The 13017-nt window shown below is 43.7% G+C and overlaps 1 non-coding gene across 1 annotated transcript; it reads right to left on the bottom strand.

The window, feature by feature from the left end:
• Positions 1–6538: 6538 nt before the first annotated feature.
• Trnas-cga (transfer RNA serine (anticodon CGA)) lies at positions 6539–6613 on the bottom strand. Its single transcript has one exon. It is a non-coding gene; the product is annotated as a tRNA-Ser (tRNA).
• Between the last annotated feature and the right edge of the window lie 6404 nt (positions 6614–13017).

Below are 13017 nucleotides of genomic sequence, written 5' to 3'. Positions count from 1 at the left end.
AGAACATGTCCTACCAACCGATCCCTTCTCCTAGTCCAGTTGTGCCACAAACTCCTCTTCTCCCCAATTCTATTCAATACCTCCACATTAGTTATGTGCTCTACCCATCTAATCTTCAGCATTCTTCTGTAGCACCACGTTTCGAAAGCTTCTATTCTATTCTTGTCTAAACTATTTATTGTCCATGTATCACTTCCATACATGGCTACACTCCATACAAATACTTTCAGAAACGACTTCCTGACACTTAAATCTACACTCGATGTTAACAAATTTCTCTTCTTCAGAAACGCTTTCCTTGCCATTGCCAGTCTACATTTTATGTCCTCTCTACTTCGACCATCATCAGTTATTTTGCTCCCCAAATAGCAAAGCTCCTTTACTACTTTAAGTGTCTCATTTCCTAATATAATTCCCTGAGCATCACCCGATTTAATTCGACTACATTCCATTATCCTCGTTTTGCTTTTGTTGATCTTCATCTTATATCCTCCTTTCAAGACACTGTCCATTCCGTTCAACTGCTCTTCCAAGTCCTTTGCTGTCTCTGACAGAATTACAATGTCGTCGGCGAACCTCAATGTTTTTATTTCTTCTCCATGGATTTTAATACCTACTCCAAATTTTTCTTTTGTTTCCTTCACTGCTTGCTCAATATACAGATTGAATAACATCGGGGAGAGGCCACAACCCTGTCTCACTCCCTTCCCAACCACTGCTTCCCTTTCATGCCCCTCGACTCTTATAACTGCCATCTGTTTTCTGTACAAATTGTAAATAGCCTTTCGCTCCCTGTATTTTACCCCTGCCACCTTTAGAATTTGAAAGAGAGTATTCCAGTCAACATTGTCAAAAGCTTTCTCTAAGTCTACAAATGCTAGAAACGTAGGTTTGCCTTTCCTTAATCTTTCTTCTAAGATAAGTCGTAAGGTCAGTACTGCCTCACGAGTTCCAACATTTCTACGGAATCAAAACTGATCTTCCCCGGGATCGGCTTCTACCAGTTTTTCCATTCGTCTGTAAATAATTCGCAGCTGTGGCTTATTAAACTGATAGTTCGGTAATTTTCACATCTGTCAACATCTGCTTTCTTTGGGATTGGAATTATTATATTCTTCTTGAAGTCTGAGGGTATTTCGCCTGTCTCGTACATCTTGCTCACCAGATGGTAAAGTTTTGTCAGGACTGGCTCTCCCAAGGCCGTCAGTAGTTCTAATGGAATGTTGTGTACTCCCGGGGCCTTGTTTAGACTCAGATGTTTCAGTGCTCTGTCAAACTCTTCACGCAGTATCGTATCTCCCATTTCATCTTCATCTACATCCTCTTCCATTTCCATAATATTGTCCTCAAGTACATTGCCCTTGTATAGACCCTCTATATACTCCTTCCACCTTTCTGCTTTCCACTCTTTGCTTAGAACTGGGTTTCCACCTGAGCTCTTGATATTCATACCAGTGGCTCTCTTTTCTCCAAAGGTCTCTTTAATTTTCCTGTAGGCTGTATCTATCTTACCCATAGTGAGATAAGCCTCTACATCCTTGCATTTGTCCTCTAGCCATGCCTGCTTAGCCATTTTGCACTTCCTGTCGATCTCATTTTTAAGACGTTTGTATTCCTTTTTGCCTGCTTCATTTACTGCATTTTTATATTTTCTCCTTTCATCGATTAAATTCAATATTTCTTCTGCTAGCCAAGGATTTCTACTAGCCCTCGTCTTTTTACCTACTTGATCCTGTGCTGCCTTCACTACTTCATTCCTCAGAGCTACCCATTCTTCTTCTACTGTATTTCTTTCCCCCATTGCTGTCAATTGCTCCCTTATGCTGTCCCTGAAACTCTGTACAACCTCTGGTTTAGTCAGTTTATCCAGGTCCCATCTCCTTAAATTCCCACCTTTTTTGCAATTTCTTCAGTTTTAATCTACAGTTCATAACCAATAGATTGTGGTCAGAGTCCACATCTGCCCCTGGAAATGTCTTACAATTTAAAACCTGGTTCCTGAATCTCTGTCTGACCATTATATAATCTATCTGATACCTTTTAGTATGATCATAAATAGTAATTCGCGTGAAAAATTGTACTGTGTAATTCTTGCCCTCCATGGAAAAAAGCAGTCGGAAATTTTTATATTTGGTAAGAAAGAAGAATGGTCTTTCAAATGGTGGTTACCGCAAACATGGATCGGACGTCGCTTTTGTGATACAAAGGCTCAAATGTCACTTAACTGCGGCGTACAGTATTAGTTTTCTGTCACCTTCAGCCCATACATCCCAGACACGATATACGCAAAGTGATGAAACTAACATGCAGTATCGTTTAGTAGCGTGTTAATGTCACGAAAGGAGAGCTTCCTAAACTAACTACGTGAAAAGATCCAGCTACTTAAAAGCGCGAGAAATTTCATCGCAACAATATTTACTTCTTTGAATACCGTTAGTAGCAAAAAACAGTGACTCAAACAACATAATAATAATAACTTTTTTATGACACACGACTGACTGAATGTGTTTGAAGTGAACGACACTTCGGCGACTTCGCGTGCTCGTGGTTCGGCGCAGTCACCCAACCGGGGAAAGAAGACCTACTGTTTAACGTGGAATCCAAACCATTCGTGGTTGCTGGTGGCTCCCCACAGAGTTCAGAGGTGATGACTAGATTGAAGCCACCCTGAAAATTCCCGTGATCCGACCGGTGTTCGATCCCTCGACATCTCGGTCTCCAGGGATGCGCGTTACGGGTAGACCGCATGGGCCGATATTACCCAAATGACTAAAAATTAAAAAAAAAAATAGAAAACTTAAAATCAAAATAAAATTTGGATGCTAGTATCAGGTTTAGGAAAGGCAACGGGAGTGGTTGCGACACTGTTACATTTGACGTTCTGTGCACCACTTAACTCCAGTGCTCAGATAATCCACTACGCCGACGAACTGTCCCACGAACGGCCGATGTGGTACTGCGGGTTGTGCCTGTATGACGCTGTGTGTGACGCGCGCGAGCACGTGCACACACACACACACACACACACACACACACACACACACACACACACACACACGCACACACAAAACACTCTCCTTCACGTAATGCGTAATGTACATCTTCCACAACAACAGCTGCACTGCATAGGCCCTTTGTCGTTCACAGTTTACGGGGTTCTCATTTTCCTGTACGCAATGAGGAGGTTTCGGTAACGGGTGACGTAGTCTTTCAGTAACGACAGTCAAGGCAGCTGCTTGAATGTTCAGTTACTTTACCTTGCTTTCAAACTCAGTCATCTCCTTTATCTTCATTTCATCTACTTCAGCGCATTTGTGACGATTAAAGAAAATGCTCGCAATTACATAAAGCGGATTTTGAGGATGTGTGTGTGTGTGTGTGTGTGTGTGTGTGTGTGTGTGTGTGTGTGTGTGTGTGTGTGTGTGTGCTCTCATTCAGTCTCCAGTAATCCGTTAAAAGCTTTCTGCGGTGGAAATAGTACCTTCCTGGCCTCCGTCATTTCTTTTGTTACACTACCTCCACTGGCCAGTGACTCTGTTGCACAGTACTACCCATGTGCTACCTTTTGGTGTATTGTAGCAAATTTCGGAAATACACGTAATGTATGTAAGTATTTCAGTAACTGTTACCAGCTGATCACAAGACTCAGTACGAAACACTTCCCTTTCCAGCCGAATAAGGTCGTGCAAAAGGTTCAACGTTTTACTGAATTTGATGCTCACCACTCCGGCCACTTGAAACTCCGACTGAACCTCATCGAAACGCAATTTTGTTTTCGATAATTTCACTTGGCTTGACAACAAAAAGCCTTATATTCGTTGAACAGGTCAGAAACGAATATGGTCGTAACATCGTAACAATAAAACATCATATTTTTAACCCGTGTTATTCGATTATTTCAATGATTAGGGAATCGTTTGAATTTAAGTGAAAGCAATAGATGATTGAAAATTTTACATGGAACTGCACTTTTCTGTGTGAGTAGTTTAGACTGAAAAGCAGAAGAAAATGTCGCCAAATCACCCGCCACGAATATATCGGCAACATCTAACGGAAGACTTTCCTCACTCAAGTACAGCTCTAAATTTATTTTTTCTTTACCAGTTCATATACAGATACCCAACATATAGAAAGGAAACTGATGATTATAAGTTGATTAAATTTACTACATTTACAATGTAGAGAAGGTCATAGGCTTATGTCCAACTGCTGAACTCACACAATTGATGCCTCAGCTGCTAGTAGCAACTCCTCCGTGTCGCCAGGACAGGATCGATTTGGGCGTGTACGTACTGCGTGCTGAACTGTTTGTCGTTCTGCACCAGGACCACAGCTGGGCGATGTCGTTAATCTCCTTTTGTACAGTGAGTCAGCACATCTTCCGCTGTTTGTAGTTACTCTGTTGAGTGTTGTCCAGATCTTTCGATGCTCTTTAACCTCTGGTGGCCTGGTCGAGAGGCAGGGCATGTGATGGGAGTTCGAAACACTGTGTTCATTTTAGTAATTCTGGGTGCAGTTCGACGTAACAAATGAAAGACTCATGCTGCGACTTCCTACAATATAAAACGAAGATTCCTCTTCCTCGATCTCCTTCTGTAGTGGATGAAATTTCTCTTCTGTATCACTTCATCACATTTTTCGTACTATTACTCTTTTTTGCGTCATTTTACACTTCGGTCTTCCTTCTCTGCAAAAAATGTGTGTGAAATATTAAGGGACTTAACTGCTAAGGTCATCAGACCCTAAGCTTACACATTACTTAGCCTAAATTATCCTAACGACAAACACACACACCGATGCCCGAGGGTGGACTCGAACCTCCGCCGGGACCAGCCGCATAGTCCATGACTGCAGCACCCACCGCTCGGCTAATCCCGCGCGGCTTTCCTTCTCTTATATACAAGTTATCCCTGCATGCTGTAAACCATTTGAGTGCAATAGAACGTCAGTTTCGCACAAGCGTGGATTCCAGCATCCACGTGCATAAGTTGCCACGTTGTTCATGTGCACTTCGCGCGTAAAAAACAGTTAAAAAACGTCTTGCGGGGATCGCAATTCCCGCGGAAACACCAGTTGGGGAGAGCCATGCGAGTTGAGATCACGTCCCCTGAATTGACTTGGCGTGCCGTGACTGACGGACAGCGCGAATACACCTTGACGTGACGGTTCCGTGACGTGACGTGACGGTGCCGTGCGTGAAGGCCAGACTGAATGGACCGTAACTCCATAGTCCGGCGGAATGCCGTAGAATGTTGCAGCGACTACATTACTTGTTCTCTGCAGGCGGGCACAGATGTGAAGGGGTTACCATGTGCTGGTGGCGCACAGTACGGTGATCCACACTGCGGGTGGTCAGACATGGTCGAGTGGAACTTTGTCGGCGCGTATGCCTGCCATCACGTTCCCATGCGGTCCAACATCTGCCCAGTGCCTCACTCGGATGCGCCAAAATGGATGTTACACGATTCGACCAGTTGGAGATCCACAGTGAGCCCCATTTCGATATCCGTCTGGTGCTGATAACGCTGTCTCACACGACTACGCAGAATCTTCCTAACGAACACTGAATATCTGACGCCGTTCACGCCTCTTAAGAACGAGTCCTTGTAAGGGCACTGCACACGAACAACAGTAATGCACAGTGGTGGCAGCTCTACTTGTGACAGAGAATTGCGACTCCGTAATCATTTACACTATCGCCGATAGTGCGTACGTGTACGAAGTTACACTGGCATTCGACCACACGTTCAGGATGCTTAGGTTTTTTTTTATCAGGTAGTAGATATTACAAAATCATTTAGAGCTTTCTTCCTGCCTATCGTCAGCCATATAGCTCCCCTGTTTTTGTACCACGAAGTTGCTCTCAAGCAGGAGCTTACAAAATGGTTCTGAGCAATATGGGACTTAATTCCTGAGGTCATCAGTCCCCTAGAACTTAGAACTACTTAAACCTAACTAACCTAAGGACGTCATCTACATCCATGCCCGAGGCAGGATTCGAACCTGCGACCGTAGAGGTCGCGCGGTTCCAGACTGAAGTGCCTAGAACCGCTCGGCAACTCCGACCGGCGGGAGCTTACAAAAATAGCTTGTGCTCCTCACCTCCCTGTACATGAGGACATTCCTGTACTCAAAAAACAAACTTCGCTCGCGTCACCCATCACTGCTAGGTGCAAACTCTCTGGTGGACAACGGAGCAAGAACAGCAGACCGGTGGACGCAAATATAGTTGGACAACGCTACCCCACAACATTTACAGTGCGTAGAGATAACATTTCTGATTTCTTCGAAAATGCCATTCTCGACTGTTATGATGATTTGAAAATAGGTTCCGGCCCGAAACTATTCATCGAATGAATAGAAAGTAAAAAAATTTGCTACTTGGACTGGTTTTTCGGTCTACTGGTTAACAGACGCTGCTGACCTATGCTGCTGCAGCATGCTGGAAGCTCGTAAACATACTGGGTTGTCAGAATGAATTTTTCATTCTGCAGGGGAGTGTGCGCTGATATGAAGCTTCCTGGCAGATTAAAATTGTGTGCCGGACCGAGACTCGAACTCGGGACCTTTGCCTTTCGCGGGCAAGCGCTCTACCAACTGAGCTACCCAAGCACGACTCACGACCCGTCCTCACAGCCTTAATTCCGCCAGTATCTCGTCTCCTACCTTCCAAACTTGGCAGAAGCTCTCCTGCATACCTCGCAGAACAGAGCACTTTCCCGCGTAAGCCAAAGGTCCCGAGTTCGAGTCTTGGTCCGGCACACAGTTTTAATCTGCCAGGAAGTTTCATACTGGGTTGTATTACTTCAAAATTCTCTGAGCCACTGAGATATGTGCGAACCTATTCAGTACCCTCAGAGCTTCGTTAACATTCTCCTGTTGGGTACCGTGTCGAACGCTTTCCCGAAATCTAGTAGTATGGAGTCTGTCTTCATCCATGGTTTGTAGGCTATGATGCGAGCCTATCGTTGCTAAGATTACGCCACGGGGATCGTTAAAACGGTCGTGTCTCAAGCACCAGCAACTTCTGGGTTCCGCATATGGTCGCTAATGGCTGTAAAAAGACGCTCGGGACAAATAAATGCAAAATATTCTCGGCTCCACGTGGTGGTGCGGCGTTACCACGCTGCAGATGGTATCTGGATTGCGCATTACGGCCGGTGAACCAGCGGGAAATTGCCCGCAGCCGCGCAGCGCCTTGCCGCGTTCTGCAGAGAGAGAGAGAGAGAGAGAGAGAGAGAGAGTGAGTCGGCGTTATCTGGCGGCCGCTGTTGGCGGCTCGCGCCCGCTCGCCCTTATCCCTCATTAAAATTAACAGCCCCGGACTGCGCCCAGAGTCTGCGCCCCCGGCCCGCTTAATGGAGAGTCGTTTCGCTTCCGTCCCGCCGCCTTCGATTCGGATGCGGGGGGAGGGGGGGGGGGCGTCGTAGGCCGCTAATGAACTTCCAACTTCCCGCACACTTCTTAAAAAGTTGCCGTCGCCGCCTCCCTCTCTGGCTCGTACTTACCGATGGCGGTGGCGACCCCATCTGCATCGCGATCTATAGCCGTGCCCACAGCACGAGATAAGACTCTGCAGGTCGGAGCTTAAAAACTTGGCTAAAGCGTACAATAAGTATATCATATGCATATAAAAATGTGTGTGTGTGTGTGGGGGGGGGGGGGGGAGGGGGAGAATTCCACATCCCCTCCTACAGCACTGTGTCGATTTCAATCAAATTTGGTATACACACTACTTACTGTTTGGGAAGAAGTATTGTCTCGGATAAGAACAACCTAACTCTGATGAGGATGAGGAGGAAGTGGAAAGAGTTCGTAACCCCTGACATATAGGCTATCCCCCATGGCAAGCATGTTGTACAGGTAGTAAGAGAGAGAGAGAGAGAGAGAGAGAGAGAGAGAGAGAGAGAGAGAGGGAGAGAGAGAGCGAGAGAGAGCGAGAAGGTGGTGGTGGTGGAGTAAACAGATGGGCAGAATAGGGAGGAAGAGATGGATAGATAGAGGGATAGCAGATTAGGTGGACAGCGACAGGAGATGGACTGAGAAGGGGGGGGGGGGAGGAGATTATGGACAGTGAAAGTGGAAGGAGGATACGAACGGAGCAGGAGTGCATTGTGTGAGCTTTGCCCTTCATGCGGAACGTGTCCTGAGCGGATAAAGAGCAGTATGCCTTGTTTTATGTATGTATGTGTGTATGTAATGTAAATACACAGGAGACCCAACAAACACAACATATTACCATTCCTAATACCGAGTAGGAAAACGTTTGACATTCAAGACAGCTCCCAGACGTCCTTCAGTGATTAAAAACAGGTCCAGTATGGTTAGCCAGAGAATCTTATACTATTCTTCCTCCACAATAATGGCGAGTTCGGGTATCGATGTGGAGAAGGATAACAATCACACACTTTTCTCTTTGAAGGGACCACAAAAGCTCAATAATATTGAGATACGATGTGACGGTGGTGGCTAGGGGAGATGCGAAAACTTATATTCGCGCTCACAAAACCAGTCACTGTGTAAACAGGGACTCTGTCGTGTTGAAACAGAGCATCACCATTGGGGAATAAAAACTGTACCATGGAATAGAACTGATCAGCCAAAATGATAACATAATCCTTCGCAGTAAAACGACCTTGCAACGTAACCATGCCATTCCACGATGTGACTGTCCAAATCGTCATTGAAACCCCGTCATATTTCACTCTCGGGACCCAAAATGGGCCACAAATTGGAAGCAATGCGAAACAAGGCACAACCGACCAAATTACAGCCCACCATTGCTCCATAGTCCCTGCTGTATGGCATCGGCACCACGTTCTCCCGTTACGGGAGTTTGCGTCGCTGATCAGTGGTTTTGGATATCCAGCTTGCCCTGCAATTCCCTGCCTATGTGTTTTTGGTGCAGATATGGTCCATGAGCGCGGCTTTCAGTTCTGCAATTGCTTTTGCAAGAGTCAACCTGTAATTTTTTGTCACAGTCCTCTTCAATATCTGTCTGTCACAATCACTGACACCCTTTCATCTGTGTTGTGACTTAATGCATGTTAAGCGAGTACTTATAGAACGGAGAAGCCGACTCATCCAACATACTTGATTGGAATCCCAGTATTTTGATTCAATGTTATGCCGTCTTTTAGCAGTTTTGTTGTGTTGGGGGTAGTCGGTGCAGTAATGTTAGCGAAAGCGCTGCGGTGGTTTAATGCCTAGCGCAAGTGCCTAGTAAGCAAGGTGACCTCGGTTCAAGTCTCGGCTGTGGCACAAATTTTAAATCATTTAGTAAGCTTCATTCATTATCGTAGATACAGATGAAACTCAAACACCTCAAGGAAAATTTAATTATAAGATTTTAACGCATGTTCTTTTCCCGCTTTCCCTGTGTCCGGTGTGAACCTTCGATCGAAGCCTATTGAAACATAAAACACTTTAGCTAACTTATATATAGAAGTACCCACCATACGAGCAACAAATACCTGTCCACGTTGTCGAAGTCACTTAGCACTCATAACTACACAGAACACTCTTCTGAGAACGTCTGACGCTTACAACGTGTTCAGAACAGTGCAGAGGTGCCATTCGTGGTTAAAATACAACAGTGCAACCAGAAAGCTTGGCTAGCATCTGCATTTATGTTCAAGCTGCGTTTGTCTCGGTGTTTCTGTGTTTTGTATTTCGTTGTAATTGTCATCAAGGAGTGGACTGAATCAAACTTAAAATATTTGACACCACAAACGGTCGCCAAGCCACAGTCACGAAAACAATGAAATTTTTAAAAGGTTACATAAATAATTTCGACGCACTGAGTCATCATTTTCAAATGTAATCACGAACTTAGAAAACAGTATTAATAATTGCAACCACACTTGTTTCAAATGTTACGAAAGATACACTAAAACCATGTGGCGTTCGCTGTGTTACTCAGTGGTTTGGTATGTAACTAATTTGTAAATTAAAATGATAGTCTTATTTTATTACAGTGAGTAATTACTAAATAATTTTTTTCCCGGCTAAAGATTTCGTCAAATTGCTAAAGAATTCCAAGTTAACGTTGTGCTGAAGTGTTGTCTGTAAGTTGTGTAAGTGTTACTAAATCACAGTTCATACAACAGATTCTATACGACTATTGATTATTATGGAAACAGTTATCTTCAGGAAAATGATCATTAAAACCACCGAATATCAGCCGCGCACAACACTGACGTATATTAGCTGAAACAATATTCTTCGCAATTCGTGCGTAATTAATTTCGGCTCCGTACATCAACCAGAAAAGTTTGTTATAAGGATCGTGCTATGAGCACTGTTCTTAAAGAACCAATCTGATTCGAGTTATTTTCATTAAAATGAGTTCGGGACCACCGGTGCACATTTATTTTCACACATTTGGATTACCTTCAGCATTTATGTCTGCAGAGTTGCGTAATTTGAATTTGCCGCTGAGATAATTGTTAAGATGGCGTCAGACAATTCATAGAGACATTCTGTTGTTAGAGCAAATACGAGAAGTATTTGAAATGCTTATTAAACTTTACTTTCGTATTGTGCGCTATTTAGACTTCATCAAGCAAACGTTTGATTTTTTCTAAGGAAAACATAGACAAAAAACGCGATACAAATCGCTATCATCAATGGCTGCGCTTCTTGCAGCGAAAGAAATAATTAATACAGATAATTCTTACTGAGAGAGGAATTAAAGTTACAAATAATTATTCACTCATATTTATAATAATAATGAACTCCATTCTCAAGTAATAATTAACAAATAATTACAATTTCTTAAGAGACCTCAGTTTGATATGCGTCTTTCGTCCTGAACCTACAAAAGCCAACCAACAAAAGGTAAAAAAAAGGAAGACGAACTCAGATCATAAAAGGAATTTACAACTATCATTGTTTTTGTATGATACACATCGATATGTCCATTACATCATAAAATATTATATAAATAATTAATATTTATCATCGTTTCCACTGTTTTTCATATGTCGAATAGATAATGTTTATAACTGTTAGAGGCATAATTTCCTCTCGTCGCACTGTAGCTAAAATTTATCTCGTGGATGTTACAACCAGTAAACTGGAGCGAAGGCAACAGAAACGGGTCACAGTACGTCATGACAGTTTGTGGTTGATCAGTCACTTCACACCAGTGTAGATGAAAACTGCAACGGGATGAAAGATATTACATACTCTTTCATTACGTCCTGCAGTGATGCAACGACCATTCCGCAAACGAGGGCTCACATCTTAGTCTTAAAACGAGCAGCGAGCTCGAACGTAGAAGACACATTTGGTGTGTAACCAGCCATCTGAAGCGATGTCATGCTTGCAAATTGGTCTTGGGTTAGCCCCAAATGGGGGTGCGTCGTCTTTGTCAGATTTCATTAGCAGAACACGGTACGACTGCGTGATGTTCTATCTTTGTACTTGCTGTACGTTATAAGAGTATGACGTGTGAATCTTTTTTTGCAAAATGATCGCTGCATCACTCCAGGACGTAAAGCAAGAGTACGTAATATGTTTCATCCTTATGCAGTTTTCATGTGCATTGTATGAAAGTGTGCAGTGATTGATCGACCAAAAATTGTCATGACGTCTTGTGACCCGTTTCTGCTGCCTTTGTTCCTTTTTACTGGTTGTAGTGTGTTATTCGTAATATTTCAAAGAAGTGTGGTTGCAATTATTAACGGAGTTTCCCAGATTTGTGAAATAACGACTCAGTGCGTCGAAACTACTAGGTCTACAACTGTGCTTCCGCCGTTTTTCCTCGAAGTTCGGGGCTTTACTGCGAAAAACTTACAAAAACATTATGATTCATAGTATTGCCCATCGCTGGCCGCTACAGTCCCCAACCTTTTGGATAGCATACGAATCCCTTGACGGAAGAACTGGGCATCTTTTATGGGCAACCATGAATCGATTCAATTTTGCACTTGTTCATATGATCAGAAGTGCTGGTCAGTCAGACTGTCTGCCACTGATCGAAAAAGGTGGTAGTCAGAAAGAGCAACGTATGGAGAATACGGCGGGAGGGATAGGACTTCTCATTTCAATGTTTCCATGTGTATTTTGAGGGGTTTTGCGACATGGGGTCGAGCACTGACCTGCTGCAAAATTGCCTTTACGTGTCAATCGCTGTAATGGTGGCCGTTTGTATTTCAGTGCTGGGCTCGAACGCATCAGTTGCTTTGGATAATGATGTCCTGTGACTGTCTTCGTCTGTTTCAGTAGCTACGAAAACGGTCTGTCTTCCACCGCCATGCCGGTCTTCGACATCAAAATCACCGTTCTTAAGGCGTAGAAAACATTCTCTGCACTTTCTTCCACTAATAGTTCCCTCACCATTGGTCTTACCCGGAATTTTAAGAGCCAAAGCCGCAGATTTCTTCTTATTAAAGAAGAAATGGTTGAAATGGCTCTGAGTACTATGGGACTCAACTTCTGAGGTCATCAGTCACCTAGAACATAGAACTACTTAAACCTAACTAACCTAAGGACATCACACACATCCATGCCCGAGGCAGGATTCGAACCTGCGACCGTAGCGGTCGCGCGGTTCCAGACTGTAGCGCCTAGAACCGCTCGGCCACCTCGGCCGGCTTAAAGCAGAAAATTAAAACTTCCCGCAAATGGCGAGAAATGGGTACGTAAGTTGATATACTTAATCGAGAATAACCTTATGATACAATCACAAATCGACTAATATTTTTTATGGCATTATGTTTACAGATGCCTAAGCTTATTGTATTACACCTATGGCCAACAACCCGAACCCCACTTGCTGCTACTACCGTCTATTGCAAAGCGGCCGAAGCAAAGTTGTAGACATAATAGTTAAATAACTTTTTAAAAATTTCATTGTTTTAGCGACTGTGGCTTGACGGAAGTTTTCAATAAGTTCCACATTTTTAGCCAAGGCCTGTAGAACGTTGAAACAAAAGAAACGACTGGCGTTATTTTTCTTTATTTCTTTTGCGATAGGTGTAAAAGTGTGGTGTAGTCTAGCCATCAAACGAT

The sequence above is a fragment of the Schistocerca serialis genome, chromosome 1, assembly GCF_023864345.2.
Source record: "Schistocerca serialis cubense isolate TAMUIC-IGC-003099 chromosome 1, iqSchSeri2.2, whole genome shotgun sequence".
NCBI classification, from domain to species: domain Eukaryota; kingdom Metazoa; phylum Arthropoda; class Insecta; order Orthoptera; family Acrididae; genus Schistocerca; species Schistocerca serialis.
This window is presented reverse-complemented; position numbering and strand designations above follow the sequence as displayed.